This window comes from Dendrobates tinctorius, unplaced genomic scaffold (assembly GCF_039654945.1).
Source record: "Dendrobates tinctorius isolate UK_male_01 unplaced genomic scaffold, ASM3965494v1 ptg000159l, whole genome shotgun sequence".
Lineage (NCBI taxonomy): Eukaryota > Metazoa > Chordata > Amphibia > Anura > Dendrobatidae > Dendrobates > Dendrobates tinctorius.
Genome location: NW_027361826.1, coordinates 2,938,635 through 2,956,750, shown reverse-complemented (window position 1 = coordinate 2,956,750; position 18,116 = coordinate 2,938,635).

The window sequence follows — 18,116 nt, the reverse complement described above, 5'->3', positions numbered from 1 at the left end:
TCCACTGGTAGGTCCCCTTTCTTGATTAACTATGGGTTCAGTCCTCATTTCGGTGAGTTTTCTCGTCTGGATTCGGGGTGCCCCGGGGCTGAGGACTCTGTTCAGCGGTTAAAAAATACATGGGCAGAAGTCCAGCGGCGTATATCCAGGTCTCAAGGCAGGTATAAGTATTTCGCGGACAGGAAACGAACACCTGGTCCCATGTTTCGGGTGGGAGAGAAAGTTTGGCTCTCCACGCGAAACATTAAGTTAAAGATTCCGTCAGCCAAGTTAGGACCCAAATTCATTGGCCCGTACAAGATTGTGGAAAAAAATCAATCCAGTGGCGTATAGGCTGTGCCTTCCACCCTCTTTCAAGATCCCTAACGTCTTCCACAAATCTCTACTGAAACCTTTTGAAGCAGTCCGGGGAGACTCCGAGTCTGCTGCTTCTCCTGTTTTGGTCGAGGGGCAGGTGGAGTACGAGGTTGGTCATATCGTAGATTCCAGGTTGGTACGGCGGTCGGTACAGTACCTGGTTCATTGGAAGGGGTATGGACCGGAGGACAGGTCCTGGGTACCGGCCCGGTTGATGCATGCTGATCGCCTGGTATGGGCTTTCCATGCTAAGTACCCGGGCAAGCCTGGGGGTCCAGAGGCCCCCCTTGAGAGGGGGGTACTGTCCTGATCTCAGTGCGGGTTTGACTCGCACACGTGGGGTTAATGTTTGGAACCAGTGCTGATGACTGGCATTTCTGGGGTTAAAGGTTGTGATCCCGATGCAGGCTTACCTGCACACCTGGGGCTATGATTGTGGCCTCTCCCTGGTTCTGGGGGAGGCTTCTTATAGCCTCAGGACGCTCCCATCCCTGTCAGTTATACTCTTGCCCTTGGCATTTGTGTGGTGACCCCTGACTGTGTTAGTGCTGTGTTCTGGTTACTTGATTCTCTGTGTATGACTCGGTCTGTTCTCTGGATATCGCTTTGGATTCTGCCTGGTACCTCCTATGTCTGTTTGGTTTTGATCTGTGCTTGGCCCTGATTATCTGCTCTGTCTCATCCCTGGTACTGTACTGTGATCCTGTGTATGACCTTTGGCTTTGTCTGACCTCCCGTCTGTTTATTCCTCCTGTACCTTGTTTAGCACTGCTTCTGTACTCAGGACACGCGCACTGGCTCTATGAGCAAGTGTAGTGCGGTGTCTCTGACACACAGTCTGTCTGCGTCATCAGACACTGTTTAGTCATCACACTCCTCCAGTACGCTCCGTCACCTCCTTTTCTATCTATGCATCTGATAACATATGGTACATCACTACGTCTAAGTTCGCTTTTCAGTGCATTAACCTCATGGTTCATTGCATCTGCTGTTTCTGTAGCATCCTCCAGTTCACGCTGTAATCTACGGTGCAATGCATTGGCACGTTGAGCCTCTTTCCCCGCTTCTTCCAACTGGCGCTTCAGCTGTTTAAGCCGAACATTATTTTTCTCTGCCTGGCCTTTGTACTGCTCAGAATTATGCCTTTCATCATTCATTTGCATTGGTACCTCCTTCAGTTTTTTCTCTGCACGACATACTTGTTTGCGTGCAGATTGTCGCTCTTTAGTTTCAGCCTCCAGCTGTTCCTCCAGTTGTGCAACCTTTGCTTTTAACTCCTTATTCTGGCGATCTAACTGCTGACGGGAATTCTCGTTCTTCTGAGCATTACTACATTCCGCCTTTAGATCAGCATTCATCTGGTCAACCTGAAGTGTGGCCTTTCTCAGCCTGTAATTGGCTAATTCAACATTGCCTTGTTCTTCCTCCACTTCTTCTTCAAGCTGAGCAATGCGAGACTCTAAACGCCTCTTTTCTTCAAAAAGCCAGAGCATCTTTACCACTGTTGTTGGCAATCACATCAGCTAGTTCATCTCTTTCCTGCTGTGCTTGCCTCTTAGCATGCTCTGAAGCAGCAAGCTCCTCCTGCATATGGATCATCTCTGCTTCCATACTCTCCAGTTTCTTCTTGTCTTCACTTTGTTTATCACTCGGGCCTGGCCGCTGTAAGCCTTCGTCCCACTTCTTCTCCCGCAGAAGACCTCTTACAGTTTCTGTTAGTACTCCAACCTCTTCTCTGAGGGACTTATTCAGACCTTGCCACAATGCCAGGTGATCTTTGAGCTCGGAGACTTCCTTATCTAGCTCTTCTAGTCTGTGCTCCCTTTCTCTCTCAGAGCCACAGTCACCCCCAGAGACTGAGTCACCCCGATCATCCGAGTGAACCCTCCAGTTACCCCCTGACTGTGTGTCCGCTCCAGTCATCTCATCTCCCAGCCCACCATCCGTCATGTCACGAGATGTCAGGTCCGTAAGTTGGGCAGATGTATCGCTTTTTCCGGTCACTTCTACAACTGACTTGTCCACTTTAGCAAGCGTCACCGTCTCAATGTCTGCTAGCCCAACAGTAGAAATGTTTCCAACCCCTTGCTGTAGAGGAACTCCCCTCTCCCACAAGCCAGAGAACAGTCTAGAGTCGTTGCCTATAACCACTGGACAGGACAGATTCAGGACTATCGCTACATCCTGTCCCTCGATGTCCCAACCTGTCTCAAAGACTACCCTGGCGACCGGGCAACTCTTAGTGCACCCGTGGTTGCAAGTAACCCCCACCTTTCTGCCGGGTATCTCAGGAGCAACCCGCACTAGAGTCACCGGGCTCCCAGGGTTGACCAGACCAACTATATCCTCATTATCTATCTGGAGGCCACACCCCCTTGGCATCGTGCTGGCTGGGAAGTTCACCAGGCAGATAGGACAGACATAGGACATTTGCTCCTGGCAACAGTTCTACTGTACCAGCCTTTTCACATCGGGATGCTCCACCCCCATTTGGGCGACTATCCCCTTTTGGGACTCCACCCATTTTTGGGTTACCACCCCCATTTGGGTCATCGCCTCCCTCTGAGACTCCACCCCTTCTTGGGTTACCACCTCGATTTGGGTCACCGCCCCCTTTCGGGATTTCCCCATGTCCTTTCTACAGGTCTCCTTAGACCACAGTTCACACCAAAACAGTTTATGTTTTTAACGATACCACACAAGTTCTTGTTGGCACCACCACAGCTCCTGCTGTCACCGATCTCCGACACCTCTGGGTGCCGTTCACACACAGCTGCTGGTGTCACCTTCGTAACCCCGCCGAGTTACAGCAAACCGCTTGTCACCATCGCAACCCTGCCGAGTTACAGCAAGCTGACTTGAGAGGGAAAAGAAAAAAAACACACACAACACAAAATTCACATGTCCTCCTGAGACCGTCCAACACACAGGCCGCATCGGGTGCTATTCAGGGAGCCGACCATCCTCCCAGGGTTTCCCAACACACCGGCCTCACCAGGTCCAGGGGCTCAGTGGGTGCTCTTCAGGACATCCGTCTCTGCCTGAGACTGCCCAACACTCATGCCCCACCAGGTCCAAGGTCACAGCATGTGCTCCAGGGATCCGATTCTTCTCCCAGAACCTCCCAACACTGACCCTCCAGGACCTTGCACACTCAACCCTCCAGGTACACAGTCTTACTCACTGACCCCGGTCAGTACAACACGGACACCTGTCTGTTACCTGTGTTGGCCACACAGGTTCTCGGATACCTCTTATCCACAGAGGCGCCCTATAGCAGTCACCAGTCTCTTTCTCTGACCCCGGTCAGCATATCACACGGCTTTCACAACCGTCACCTGCTGGCCACGCAGGTTCTCGGACCCCTCTACCGCAGAGGTGTCCTATAAGTCTCTTCCACTGACCCCGGTCAGCATATCACACGGCTTTCAAGACCGTCAGCCCTCCTAGCTAAGCATTGCTAGCACTGCAACATGTGCTGTTGGAACTGTTGCCCTTAGCAACCGAATTTTCTAGTCCTCGTCCGTTGCCCCTAGCAACAAGGCTACAACACTGCCCGCATTCTCCACCAATTGTAAGGTAGCGCTTGTCTTTTAGGTTGGGGATACTCGCTTTGCAGCCAAATAACCAGATCTGGCACGGGTTTTCCATAAAACAATAACAGTCCATGCGGTTTATTCAGGCATCATAAACCCAAAGCAATAGAAAGTTCATATCAAACAGCATAGCGACCATGACAGAGCTCCACTCTGTTAACCCTGTAGTCACACAGGTTATGCAATGTCCAATACGCAGGCTCTCTAGCCTCACAGCTCTCATCCCGTGGCCAGGTTAACTCATGGTTGCTTCACCACACTGCAGACGTCCATTCCCTCCCCTGGGAACTCTCAGGCACTTGCAGGCATTAAACACAGCATCCACATGTGCTGTTAGGAGGCAGCCACATCTTCCTCATTCGGTCTCATGTCAGCCCAGGCGAGACCTTCCATAGGGACCAACTGGGTCCAAACATTCACTCATGTGACCTACCCTGGCCACCTTATATGGTCCTTAGCCATGCCCACTGGATCACATGGCTATGACCTCATCACAGGTCCTTCAATCATTCACACACATATACTTTACTATAGCATTCTAGACACCGCCCCTAGGTGGGTTTGTAGGTAGCAGGTACCACCCATCTCACAGCTACCTGGAAAGCTCTCCCTGACACACATATTCAAGCTTCCATCCCAAGGCCACCTACCTTGGGATACATAGCGATCATTCAGCATCCTGCCACTCATCCTCTCTCCTGGGACACCCACACAGCACCCCCCAGCAGACACAGAGGTCACTACACCACACTGTATATATTGTAAAGTAATGTACATTGATATTTATGTACAGTTTAGGGTAAGTCAGTGCATCCTTTTTGGGGGACATTAGATGAGGGCACTTTAGTAGATAGTTCTTATACATAGAGTAAGTGTAGCTCTGTTGTGGGCCACTAGATGGGGACATACTAGTGGCCTTATAGGTATAGCTGATGGGATGTTTATAGAGGGTTAATTTTAGGAGGGGCTGCCGGGTAGTAAGAGAGACGTTTTTTAGGAAGTTAAGTCAGACGGGGCCAGGGTGGCCTAGTGTCCACATAAGCTATAGGCCCGAACAGCTTGGCAGCCACACAACATTAAAGCGCTGCAGCCCATGTTACCCACAGCCACTGTGTGTCATAGCAGTAAGCCAGAACAGGAAAGAAAAGATGTTGCGACATTTCGCCAGGGCAGATGCTTTTAGAGCAGGAGTCGGTTGGACTGAGGAGATGAAGGAAGTTGTAGCTTCGACGAGATAGGTACAGACGGGCCGGGATGCTTTACCAGAGGCAACCAAACTTGGTGACTGATGATTTAGAGTTTGGGGTGAAACAGGCAGAAGGAATTGTCATTATGGCGAGGTCAGGCCAAGTAGGAACTGGGGAGCAGTCTAGGACGGTTCGGTCCTGGCGTATACTGCACAGAAGCCACAACAGGAATCCCTAGCCTTGCCTTCGGCAGTCTCCCATTCCTCTCCGGCCGCAGAGGAGGCTGCTCAGCAGACTCTTCGATCCCAGCGCTCTGCTCAGACTAGCACTGTGGGTTTGGTTGCTGCTGCCACCTCTGGTCCAGCTATAGCAAAATATGCTGGTCAGCAGCGAACAACTCCAGGGTCTAAGTCTTCCTTTCGGTCCACTGAGCATGCCCGTGGGACGATCTCTCATTGGAGATCGAAGGTTACATGCTCAGGTCCTGCTTCTGCTCTGATTGGATCACCAGGAAGGTCCCGGAAGGTTGTGGCTATAAAAGCCTCGCATGGCCACCCCGCCATGAGCTATGATAGATATTAGTTCTTATGTTTATAGTGGTGTGTGTGATGATGGATGTATGAGACAGGTGAATGACTCATTATGAAACCTCTTCCCTTTGATACGCATGTTAGTAGGGTTTAGAGGTTAGAGTCAGCACTTAGTACTGGTACTGCCTAGCGCCATAGTGCATTCAGCTCACTCATCCATTAGCGCCAGTGGGTGCCAGTCAGCACAGGCATCACAGTACTGCATATGTTGCAGCATCCATCTGTATGGCGCTGTGCACAGATAGTGTGCTTTTCAGCACTAAGCTTAGGCTGGTAAGTGGCGACCGTAAGTGCAGACGCAGTACACGCTCAGAGCGGTAGGCTAATGCTTGCTGCACCCTGTGACGTTTAACAGGGCTCAGCGTTCCAACGGGGAACTTTCCCTGGCTCCACAGGAGCGGTTCCAGGCACCTGTGGGTCTAGAGGGGCACGCTTCTCGTGTCTCAGAAGCAATGTCCTGTGACCTCACGCTAGTGCTCTTATAGCCGTAGCCTGTGAGGTTTAACAGGCTTCGGCATTGGTTTCTGCGGACTCTGTGCAGTAACAAAGTCCGTTTCCTATCACACCGGGTCAGTGGTTACACGCCGGTGACAAGCAAGCATTTTACTACTCGCTGTCCGTTGTTGTATAGCAGCAGTATACCATCTCTGCACGGTGGACCCTGGGTTGTGATTGAGCCTTTTCATAATTTATATTTGGTGCGATCCACAGACCCTAACAGAGTCAGCTTAAAAAGCAGAACAGTCATCAAAGGGTTAAAACAGCTGTAAAGGAAGATTATGCATGTGTTGAAGCTGCATTTAATACCAGTACAGGCCCATCTGCAAAGCATATATGGTGTATAGATTCTGGTGCAAGCATCCATATGACAAATAACAAGGATTTCTTCACTGACCTTAATGAAGGCAAGTTAGAAAAGATCATCTTAGCTAATGGTCACTATGACTTCAGAAGGAGTAGGAGACTGCCACTTCCACTGTCCAGTTTCCTCAGCACAAAGCAGAAAGATCCCAATAAAGGATTTTCTCTATGTTCCCAGCCTTGAAAGCAATTTTCTGTCAGTAAAGAAGCTCATGCAAAAGGGGAATGTAGTTACTTTTAAAGAGAACAGCTGCATCATCACAGAGAAGGGTCATACCCTTGCAGAAGGAAAAATCCAAGATTAACTTTATCAGCTAAAATGCCAAGAAAGAGTGTACAGTGCTAGACAAGATCTGTATAAGAACTTTATGCATGTATGGCACAACACGGACGTCTTGGGCACAGAGACCCAGAAGCAGTAAAGAAGCTAGCTCAACTTTCAAATGGTATTGAAATCAACCAGTGTACTCAAATGATGAAGTGCACTAGCTGTCTTAAAGGGAAAATGTCCAGAAAATCCTTTCCTAAAATAAGCACCACTAGATCTGCACAGCCTCTGGATCTGATACATACAGATGTAAGTGGTCCAAAGAGTGTTCAAACTCCTAGCAAGAAGAGAGAGTTTCTCACATTTATTGATGACTACTCCAGTAATACAGTCACCTACTGGCTTCACAGTAAGGATTAAGTTCCACAGAAACTTGAAGAATATCTTGCTGTAGTGTTTAAGGCTAGTTTCACACTAGCTTATGTAGGAGCTGTGGAGGGATGCGGGCTTCCTCCATGAAGCTCCGCCCACGGTCGCACCTCCTCTGGTCAGCTCCGCCTCCATCAGCATGCGGCCTACGTACTCTATCTTTAGCATTAGGTACGCAGGCCGTGCCGATGTATGCGGATGCCTCCGCATGCGTCGTTTTGATGGTGCGGCGACCGCACCAAAATACAACATGTTGCGTTCGGCGCAGGTCGACGTAGCATCAAAATGACGCATGTGGAGGCATCCACATTAGTGTTCAGCATTCCGATACTTCAAATATCGGGTATCGGCCGATATTCGCTGTATCGGAGTTCCGATACCGAGTACCGATATTTTTACAATATCGAATACCGGAATCGGAAGTTCCCATAATGCAATGAGCCAGTTGTGTTAGCCATGTTAACTAATGGCATGGTTGTGATTGGCTGCTGAAATTATGTCATCATGATGTGCGGTCTGTGTGGGCCTGCCGGGGGTCTGTGCGGGCCTTCCGGGGGTCTGTACGGGCCTGCCGGGGGTCTGTGCGGGCTGCCGGGGGTCTGTATGGGCCTGCCGGGGGTCTGTGCAGGCCTGCCGGGGGTCTGTGCGGGCCTGCCGAGGGTCTGTACGGGCCTGCTGGGGTCTGTGCGGGCCCGCCGGGGGTTGTGTGTGTGTGCAGGCATCGTCCGATGTAGTATATACGTAGTATGTATGTAGTATGTATGTATGTATGTATGTTGTATGAATGTAGTGCTGTATATATGTAGTATGTATGTAGTATGTATGTTTTTTTTGTTTTGTTTTTTTTTACATTCAACACATTAGCCGGATGATGGGACTACTACTGTCCCATCATTGGCTAATGTGTCAATCACTGTCATTGTAGCAAGCATAGCCCGATGGGACTTGTAGTCCCATCGGACGATGCCTGCACACACACAACCCCCGGCAGGCCCATACAGACCCCCGGCAGCCCGCACAGACCCCTGGCAGGCCCGTACAGACCCCCGGCAGGCCCGCACAGACCTCTGGCAGCCCGCACAGACCCCCGGCAGGCCCGCACAGACCCCCGGCAGGCCCGCACAGACCCCCAGCAGCTCGCACAGACACCTGGCAGGCCCGCACAGACCCCCGACAGCCCGCACAGACCCCCAGCAGGCCCGCACAGACCCCCGAGAGGCCCGTAAGACCCCGCCCGCGCACACAGACATGCACAGTGTCCACCCATGCACCGCCCACACTCCTCCCCCCTCCCGAACTGGATGTGCAAGTAAAGAAAGGGTTTATTTTCATTCCGATATTTGCACCCCATTGACTTGCATGGGTTTCCAGTATCGGAATCGTCGATACCCGATATTTTTGGGGTATCGGTCTGATCCAATCCAATCTGATAATTCCCGATATCAGAAGGTATTGCTCAACACTAATCCACATACATCGGCACGGCCTGCGTACCTAATGCTAAAGATAGGGTACGCAGGCCGCATGCGGATGGAGGCGGAGCTGACAAGAGGAGGTGCGGCCGTGGGCGAAGCTTCACTGAGGAAGCCCGCATCCCTCCGCAGCTCCTCCATACACTAGTGTGAAACTAGCCTAACAAATTTGGAAGAATGCCAAAAGCCCTGCGTGCAGATAATGGAACTGAATATACAAGTGGTAAGGTGCAAACCATTTTGAAAAAAGATGGAATCGTGTTCCAGACTACCATTCCATAAACCCAGAACAAAATGGCATTGTAGAGAGAAAGAACCGTACTCTCTGTGAAAGTGGAAGAAATAAGTTGTTTAATGTTAATCTACCTACAACATATTGAGGAGAAGCCATCATGACTGCTTGCTATCTTCAAAACAGAGTGCCAGGTAAAGCCACAAATAAAACTCCATATGCTATAGAACTGTGAGAAGCCCAGCCTGAAGCACCTCAGGATATTTGGAAGCAAAACGTTTATTTATGTTCCCAAAGAAAAACGTTCCAAGTGAGAATCACACGCAATGCAAAGCAAGGAGTCCTGGTGGGCTATAGCAAAATTCAAAAGGGATACAGAATTCTACACCCAGAGACCAACACACAGTAGCAGAGATGCAGTGATTGATGAAAACTCTGTATTGCTCAAATTTTATGAATTAACACCAGTTATTCAACCTAAGAAGCAAGAACAAGAATCTCAATCACCAAACCCAGACTCTGAAAAGAAAAGCACTGAAGTGTGGATAAGCTCTGAGGCCACTAAGGAAGACACAGAAGAACCAAGTCAACCTCCAATCAGGAGATCAGAAAGGCCAAACAAAGGTATTCCAGCTAGATGCCTTTCTTATATGGTCAGAACACTTCCTGAACCAGAGCCACAGTCATGGCAAGAGATGCAAAAACTGCCTGTTCACGAGAAGCAGAAATGGATAAATGCCTGAAGGAGAAGATCTGCTACCCAGCAATGAGAGTTACAGACAAGCACTGGGGGTGCTTCTATACATACATAGCAACCACAACTTGTCCGGATATCACAGCTACAGTTGGGATTCTCTGCCAACGTGTAAGCAAGCCACGCCAAAGAGACTGGAATGCAATTAAGAGAATTCTTCAATATCTTAAAGAAACTCAAAGGCTAAATTTTAAGATATCTGCATCAGGAGATCTCACTTTCAGAGGTTATATGGATGCAGAATGGGCTGGAGTTTCAAGTGATCGGAAATCAACAAGTGGTTACATGTTCAAAAATTCAATTTCTTGTTCCAGTAGATGTAAATACTTATGTCCCCAAAAAATTGAGAAAAGTATTCAGGGTGTGATACCTTTATTGGCTAACCAGAGAAATTATATTTGCAAGCAAGCTTTCAGAGCTCAAAGGCCCCTTCATCAGACTAAATTACAAATGAATTACTGAGAAGAGATGGCACCATTTAAATAGGACAACAAGACATGAGGTGATACAGGTCAAGGAAATCAGTTCAGGTTTTTGTTACACATGCAAATGAGGTGGAAATGTTCTATTAGAGATCTGAAGACCTTCTTGTGGAGGTGTGAACTGTGTCCATGTAATGAGTCATGAATCCAGGTGTCAAATTCAGTCCGATTGTTAGAGATTGGAACATATTTATAAATTTGAACTCCCATATTTTCCTTTCTCTGTCACTATTATAATGACCTTTCAATATTAGGACTTTTAGATCTGCCAAGCTGTGTCCAGGTCTAGAGAAGTGTATCCCTACAGGTGTGTCCAGCTCATTTTTTATCGTATGTTTGTTTTTTTGGAGGAAATATTTGCATGCAGCAATCCCATCTTTGTGAGGAATGTTGGAGTATAGGGACTCTACATCCATGGTGGCCAATATTGAATCCTCTGGAAGTGGACCCAGTGATGATAATTTGCAGAGAATGTCTGTGGTGTCCTGGATGTAGCTGGGTGTTTGCCTCACCAAGGGTTTCAAAATGTTCTCCACCCAGCCAGAGATATTCTCAGTTAATGTCCCAATACCAGAGATGATGGGTCTCCCTGGATTACCTTCTTTGTGTATTTTAGGTAACATGTAGAAGGTACCTTTTTGGGGATTGTCTGGTATTAGGTCGAGTATGGAGGATGATATTGAGTCAAATCCATAGATGATCTTTGTTAATTCCTCTTTGCATTTTTGGTGGGATCTTCCTGAAGGGGGGTGTAGTATTTTTTTTATCCAGGAGTTGTCTGTGTGCTTCCTGGATGTAATCTGTCTTATTCATAATTGCTACAGCTCCCCCTTTATCTGCTGGTTTAATGATGATGTTGTTATTGTTTTTTAAGGATTTTATGGCTCTTCTTTCCTCCGTGCTGATATTGTGTGGTATTTTGAGGTGTTTGTCCAAAATGTCAGATTTTACTTTTTTGCGGAAACAGTCTATATAGTTGTCGAGAGTTTGGTTGTGCCCAGGTTGTGGGGTCCAGTTTGTCCTCTTTTTCTTTTTTGATGTGTCTGTCTCACTGATTTGTGATGGATTATCTGTGCAGTCATGGAAGAATTCTTTTAGCCTTAATCTGCAGAAGAATTCCTCAATATCACTGCAGAATTGAGCTGTGTCAAGCTGTTTAGTGGGACAGAATGTTAGTCCCTTTGCTAGAACTTTCATTTCTGCCATATTTGTCTCATACGGTGAGAGGTTCACAACAGATGATGTATTAAAATTATTGTTTATATTGGGCTTACCTTCCGCTAGATTGAGACCTGCTATCCTCCTGAGTCTGTTGAGCTTCTTTTTCTTGTTGATGATTAGGTGGTATTGTAATTTGTAGTAAAAATCCTGTAATGTCTCTTTGAATAGACAAGAACCAGGTCCTTTTATTCTTTCCTGTAGAGAATTTATTTGCTTTTGGATGTTTCCCTTTTTGTAGTAGAAAAATGCAATGAGGTGATTCCGCAGTCTCTCAGATGATCTGTAGTAAAGTTTCTGTGAAAAATGCGTATTGTAGGTAGACTGAGTTGGGTTCCTTATCATTAGACCTTTAGGGATCAAGTTTTCCTTTTTGCATCTGGATAAAAAGAAGATGTCGCTGTCCAGTTGTGCCAGTTTCTTCAGTAGGTTTTTCAGATCCACATGTGTTCATTACATTGGGGTTTCTTCCATTCTTACAATGTACAATACAAAATAAAATTGTGGTACCGTGTTAGCCAGAAAAATAGATGTAAATACTTATGTCCCAAAAAAAATTGAGAAAAGTATTCAAGGTGTGATACCTTTATTGGCTAACCAGAGAAATTATATTTGCAAACTTTCAGAGCTCAAAGGCCCCTTCATCAGGCTAGATTACTAACACAGTACCACAATTGTATTTTGTATTGTTCATCTTAAGTTTGTTCCAGCAGAAAACAAGTATCAGTTGCATTATCTTCTACAGAAGCAGAATATACAGGGGTTGGACAAAATAATGGAAACACCTAATGTTTTGGCATCATAATCTTCGAACATGTTATAAACATGCAAACCGTGACATATGGTAATGTTTTGTAGTTGATTATTTGTGTTATGTGATATATGTATGTAAATTAACTGTTTATTTTGCAGAATTGTAAGAACATTGATGAGAACCTGATACCAATGGCAGACCTCTCGGATATTCAAAGAGGCCAAATTGTTGGTGCTCGTATGGCAGGCGCTAGTGTAACAGAAAGTGCCCAAATGCTTGGCATGTCAAGAGGTACTGTCTCCAAAGTAATAACTGCATTTGAAAGAGAAGGAAAAACGTCCGCAGCAAAGCACAGGTCCGGCCGAAAGTCGAAGTTAACTGAGAGAGACCATTGGACTCTAAAGCGAATTGTGAGAGAGGATCGCAAGACCACGGCTCCAAAAATCACTGCTGAGCTCAATGAACACCTACAGAACCCAGTTTCCACGAAAACTGTTCATCGGGAGCTGTACAAATCTGGATTCCACGGAAGAGCTGCAATTAGAAAACCGCTGCTCTCAATTACAAATGTCTCCAAGCGTTTAGAGTGGTGTCGAAACCTCCAGAATTGGTCCCTCGAGCAGTGGAAACATGTGATATTCGCAGATGAATCATCGTTTACCCTATTTCCGACCTCCGGCCGAGTGTATGTTTGAATACAGCTGAAAGAAGCATTCCATCCAGACTGCCTTCTCCCAACCGTAAAACATGGCAGAGGTTCTGTGATGATCTGGGGTGCTATTTCGTGGAGATCAGCCGGGCCAATGATATCCCTTCATGGAAGAATTAACAGTCGAGATTATTTAGGCATTTTGGGCGACCAAGTGCATCCTATGGTTCAAGCACTATTCCCGGAGGGGAACGCCATCTTTCAGGATGATAATGCACCAATTCATACAGCTAGAATTGTTAAAGCATGGCACGAGGAACATTCTAAAGAAGTTGAGCATCTCATCTGGCCCCCACAATCCCCAGACCTCAACATTATTGAGCATTTATGGTCGATTTTAGAGATTCAAGTTAGATGTCGATTTTCGCCTCCATCGTCGCTCAAAGAACTGGAGGGTGTTTTAACTGAAGAATGGGCTAAAATTCCTTTGGAAACAATTCACACCTTGTATGAATCCATACCTCGGATAATTGAGGCTGTAATCGCCGCAAAAGGTGGACCTACACCGTATTAAACTAACTTTTGTTGATGTTTCCAGGTGTTTCCATTTTTTGTCCAACCCCTGTATGTCTGCTGCTTATGCAAGTCAAGAATTAATTTGGTTGAAACAACTTTTGGAAGATTTCGGCAAGCCATTAGCTCAACCAACAGTAATCTATGAGGACAACCAAGGATGCATTAAACTTTCCAGCAGTGAGAAGATCAGTGCAAGGACTATGTACATTGATGTAAAACATCACCACTTACGTGACTTAGTGGAACGTGTTGTACTCGAGTTTCTTTATTGCGAGTCTGACAAGATGATAGCTGATAGAATGACAAAGCCATTATCAAGAGCCAAGTTTGTGGACTTCTGAACCGCAATGGGACTAACAGCATAAGTAGTTGTTGAGTGGGGGTGTTGGAATACAGTGCCTTGCAAAAGTACCGTATTCGGCTCCCTGGAACTTTTCAACCTTTTCCCACATATCATGCTTCAAACATAAAGATACCAAATGTAAATTTTTGGTGAAGAATCAACACCAAGTGGAACACAATTATGAAGTTGAATGAAATTTATTGGTTATTTTAAATTTTTGTGGAAATTCATAAACTGAAAAGTGGGGCGTGCATTATTAGATCACCCTAAATAGGACATTTTTTGTGCAAGTATGCCAATACATCTATGTCTGTCAGCAATAATAATTAAAAAAGAGTTTGTTCTGGATCTGCACTTTTTTTTTTGTGGGCATTTTATTGTTCGATATTATATACATCATATTTTCTATAATATGGCCCACTTGGTCCCAATGTGCAGGCTTTTGAGCAAAAAGATGTGATGTTTCTATCGTTTTTCACCAGCACAATACTAACTTTATTCATGATCTACATAAACACTGGCTGGGTGTCACGTTATGGGCATATGGAAGCAGTATCCATTGTGATATTTATCCGGATATACTCTAAATTACTGTATAGGCATTCGAATATATATATATATATGTGACCCTTTGATAAATTGCGCAGGCGTAGAACCAACTATGCAATATAATAGTTTGGCGCTATAATTACATGCTATTACAAAACCTAGCATTGTGACATTCACCTGTGTATATGCAGGTAGTATGCTGCATGTTAGTGCCTGTCCTATATTATTGATGCGCAGGTGCAGCTCAATGTCTCTGTATAGGCATTGAATATTCACATATGAACGTGTGACTATTTGTGTAACTACAACACCAATTATAATCCTGATTTAGATATCCTTGTTGCCAATGCTATTTTAAACTGGAACAATCTATATGGGCTTTATGTATGCGTCTCTTTGATTATTTATGTAAATTTAGCATGTGTGCGCAGGTATAGCTCAGTTTTGGGCACTGTGCACACATATGCGTCTTTTTGATCGCTCACACAAACTCTGTACTACTATGATAATTATTTATAATCTTTTTCAGTGCTGTATCGTACATCACTTTGAGTGCTTTATACTGGGGGCATGTAGGGGCAGTATTTATAGTGCTATCCATCCTACTTGTGTTGTTAATATACTGCAGGGGATCTTGCGCTCGATTGTATATGGTAAAAAAGGTGTTGTAGCATCAATTTGATTGTGCAAGTATTGAACATATACTTATGACTTCATGCGCAGGCGCAGTACTAAATTTGAGCCTGATCCGAACACTACTGGTTTCCACAGTGTTTGTTTGTAGACGCCCAGTGCTCTTACACTGTGAGCGCTCAGGCGCAGTCCATGTATGGACCTTTGCCCATGAATACTTCCAGGTGACGGAACGTAAGTGATTACAATACCACCCGCTAGTTCCCCGCCGTCGGCCGCCAGCCTGTGGACACTTCCAGGTGACTGAACATGCGCGATCATAATACCGCCCGCCGACCTTCTGCCGCCAGGCTGCCAGCTGGTAATTATCTTCAATTAATGATGAGGGTTTAAATAGTTGATACTGACAGAACCAGATACAACTCACCTTGAAAAGACACTCTAGGTGTCGGAACGCGTGGGTTACTCTCACACCACTTTGGCTGCCCGACTGCCTCCCATAGGACGGGGTGACTCTGCCTTTATCATGACTGACTGACTGGGGGTGATGTATTAGTCCACCTTATTATATCCAGGCCAGAGATGTCCTCCTACCAAAGTTGTTTTCTTTCCTACATGAAGGATAGAGGGGTCTGGGATCCATTATAATCAACTCTTTTGTAGGTTATAAATACTTAATGTTTCACTTTTTCTTATTATGGTGTATCAAGTATGTAATGTCCTGTGAGGCTATATCGGCAGTATGTTTATAGGCTATATGGCTTTAACAATTCACTTATATTTGCGGCCAGTGGTTGTTTAATGTCTTTGTATTGACTGGATCATGTTTGTCCTGATTCAATGCATTTTTTAAGTGTTTTTAATTGTGTGTTGTTCTTCTGGTTTGTACACAATAAAATTTGTAAATTCTCGTGATATTTGGTGTGGTGATCCAAGTATGCATGCTCTTCTTTTCTTATTGCCATTTACCCAGCACTGCGTCATCGCGAGAAGGCCGCCACCACTATCGCAGGAACACGACCGAGATCTCGGATGGCTTCAGAGGGCCAGTTGGGCCTGAAGACTTGGCATAGGTCCTGCTGCCGGAGCATGTGGGGTGGAGAGCAGATACATAAGCAGGCCTTCCAGGGGGTGCTGCACAGTCGGCAAGACCTGCACAGCCAGGAGCGTGGGTGTGGAGAACACATCACTTTGGAATCAGCACGCAGCTGCAGACCCCTCGCTCTGGTCCCTCGGTGAATTGAAGAGGTGGAAGCAGCATGACAGCAAAGGGGTTCGGACGACCAATGGTCCACAAATGGGAGCCAGCCCATGGGTAACAGGACAAGGGACAGAGTGAGATGCATCTTATGGTTGTTAAGGATGATGGGGAGGTGGAAGAGGGGCTCTACTTATTGATTCAGAGAGCTGTTTAGGAGGTCCTGGGTGGCAAGCAATTGGATAGTGGGTTGATTAGACTTGTGGGTGGGTCCAATAGGCCCCCTAATATTGCTGCTTCTCTATTAAAAGAGGCTATGGCATGCCACGTCTCTCCCCTTGGTTTTCATTTAGCTGAGGGGATTAAGGAAAGGATTTGGTGCCAGGAATATGTGGAGATCTTCTCTATTCTCCCCACTTCTAAAGCTCCAAACTAAGCTTTATCTGAGAAGGAGGAGAATAAAGCAGAGTTAGCCCTCCGTCAGGCGCAATAGATCTGACAGGCACACAGTAATTAGTTTCACTTCTCTCTCCTTGCCCACTTATCAGAAAACCCCACCCCTCCTAGTTATCTCCTGACTCTACAGGCTCTGTGAAACCTGATATCACAGTGACTCAGCAGACCTTCTAGTGAGCAGATATCAACACTTTGGCTTCTCAGGCACATTGCGCCTGATTTCAACACAAATTGAAAGGTTAGTATTTTCTTTTTTTATTCATCACGATTGTGTATTTAGCTTGTTTTATGAAGGATTAATGCTAAGTTAGTGTACATAAGTACTGTTTTCTTAGACAAAAGGAGGGTGGCTTCTAAGGCACATTGCGCCCTAACACATACTCTTTCTCTCTTGCTTCAGATTTTCTGCTGCAATGGCCAGAAAACAGTATGATTCATCTAAACCCCTTCATTTAGAAGAAATTTTTTTGTTAGAAGATGATGAGGAAGAACCAGCAGTAACTGAGGATTTAGAGGAATCTAGTGACATTTCATCTGAAGATGAGGTAGCAGAATGTAACACTGATTCTGGAACAGAGCAGGATGGTGATGACACTGATACAGAGGAAACAGACACAGATCTAGCTTATTATTTGGGCAAAGATAAAAATACAAAGTGGAACAAAAAGGCACCCAAGAACAAACAGCGCAGAGAATCCCACAATATTATTACACACCTTCCTGGAGTTATTGGAAGTGCTAGAAAAGCTAAAACTGCAGTGGAATGTTGGAGTAATCTAATTACAGATAGCATGTTGGAAACTATTGTTCGGTTCACTAACCAGTATATTGACACAATCAAAGAGCAATTCTCCAGAGAGAGGGACATCAAAAACACTGATGTGATTGAACTCAAGGCATTTATTGGCTTGTTATACCTAGCTGGTGCTTTCAGAGCAAATAGGCAAAGTTTGGAGGAGCTGTGGGGGACAGACGGTGATGGCATCGAAAAATTCAGCCTTGTGATGAATCTGAAACGATTCAAAGTCCTGATCCGTTGCCTCCATTTTGATGATCTTCTGCTGCAATTGAAACCACTGAAGATGAGTAGAAAATAATTAAGTAACATCTAAGTGCAATATCCTTTAAGTTTTTTTCCATAATTTTATATTTAAGCAATAGTTAAGTAAAGATAACTGGAGCCTATTTGGCGGTACTACCGAAAAGTGGTACTTTTAGTTTTAATAAGTTTATGGTTAATAAATGTTTTTTTTTGCATCTGATTTGGTGTAATCTCTTTTAATACATTCCTATGAAGGTCACTGACTACTTCTATAGTCCTGAAATTGAAATATGTAGCTACTATAGGTGGTTTTCTGACCTGTGCTTGTCAGGCACATTGCGCATGAACTGAGGAGAATCTATATTGCGCCTGACGGAGGGTTAGATATGGATAATCACCATAATCCTAGGTAATTTCTGTCATAGTTACAAGTGTTTTCAATTTATTCAGCTGAGCTTGGGGAGAAGGAA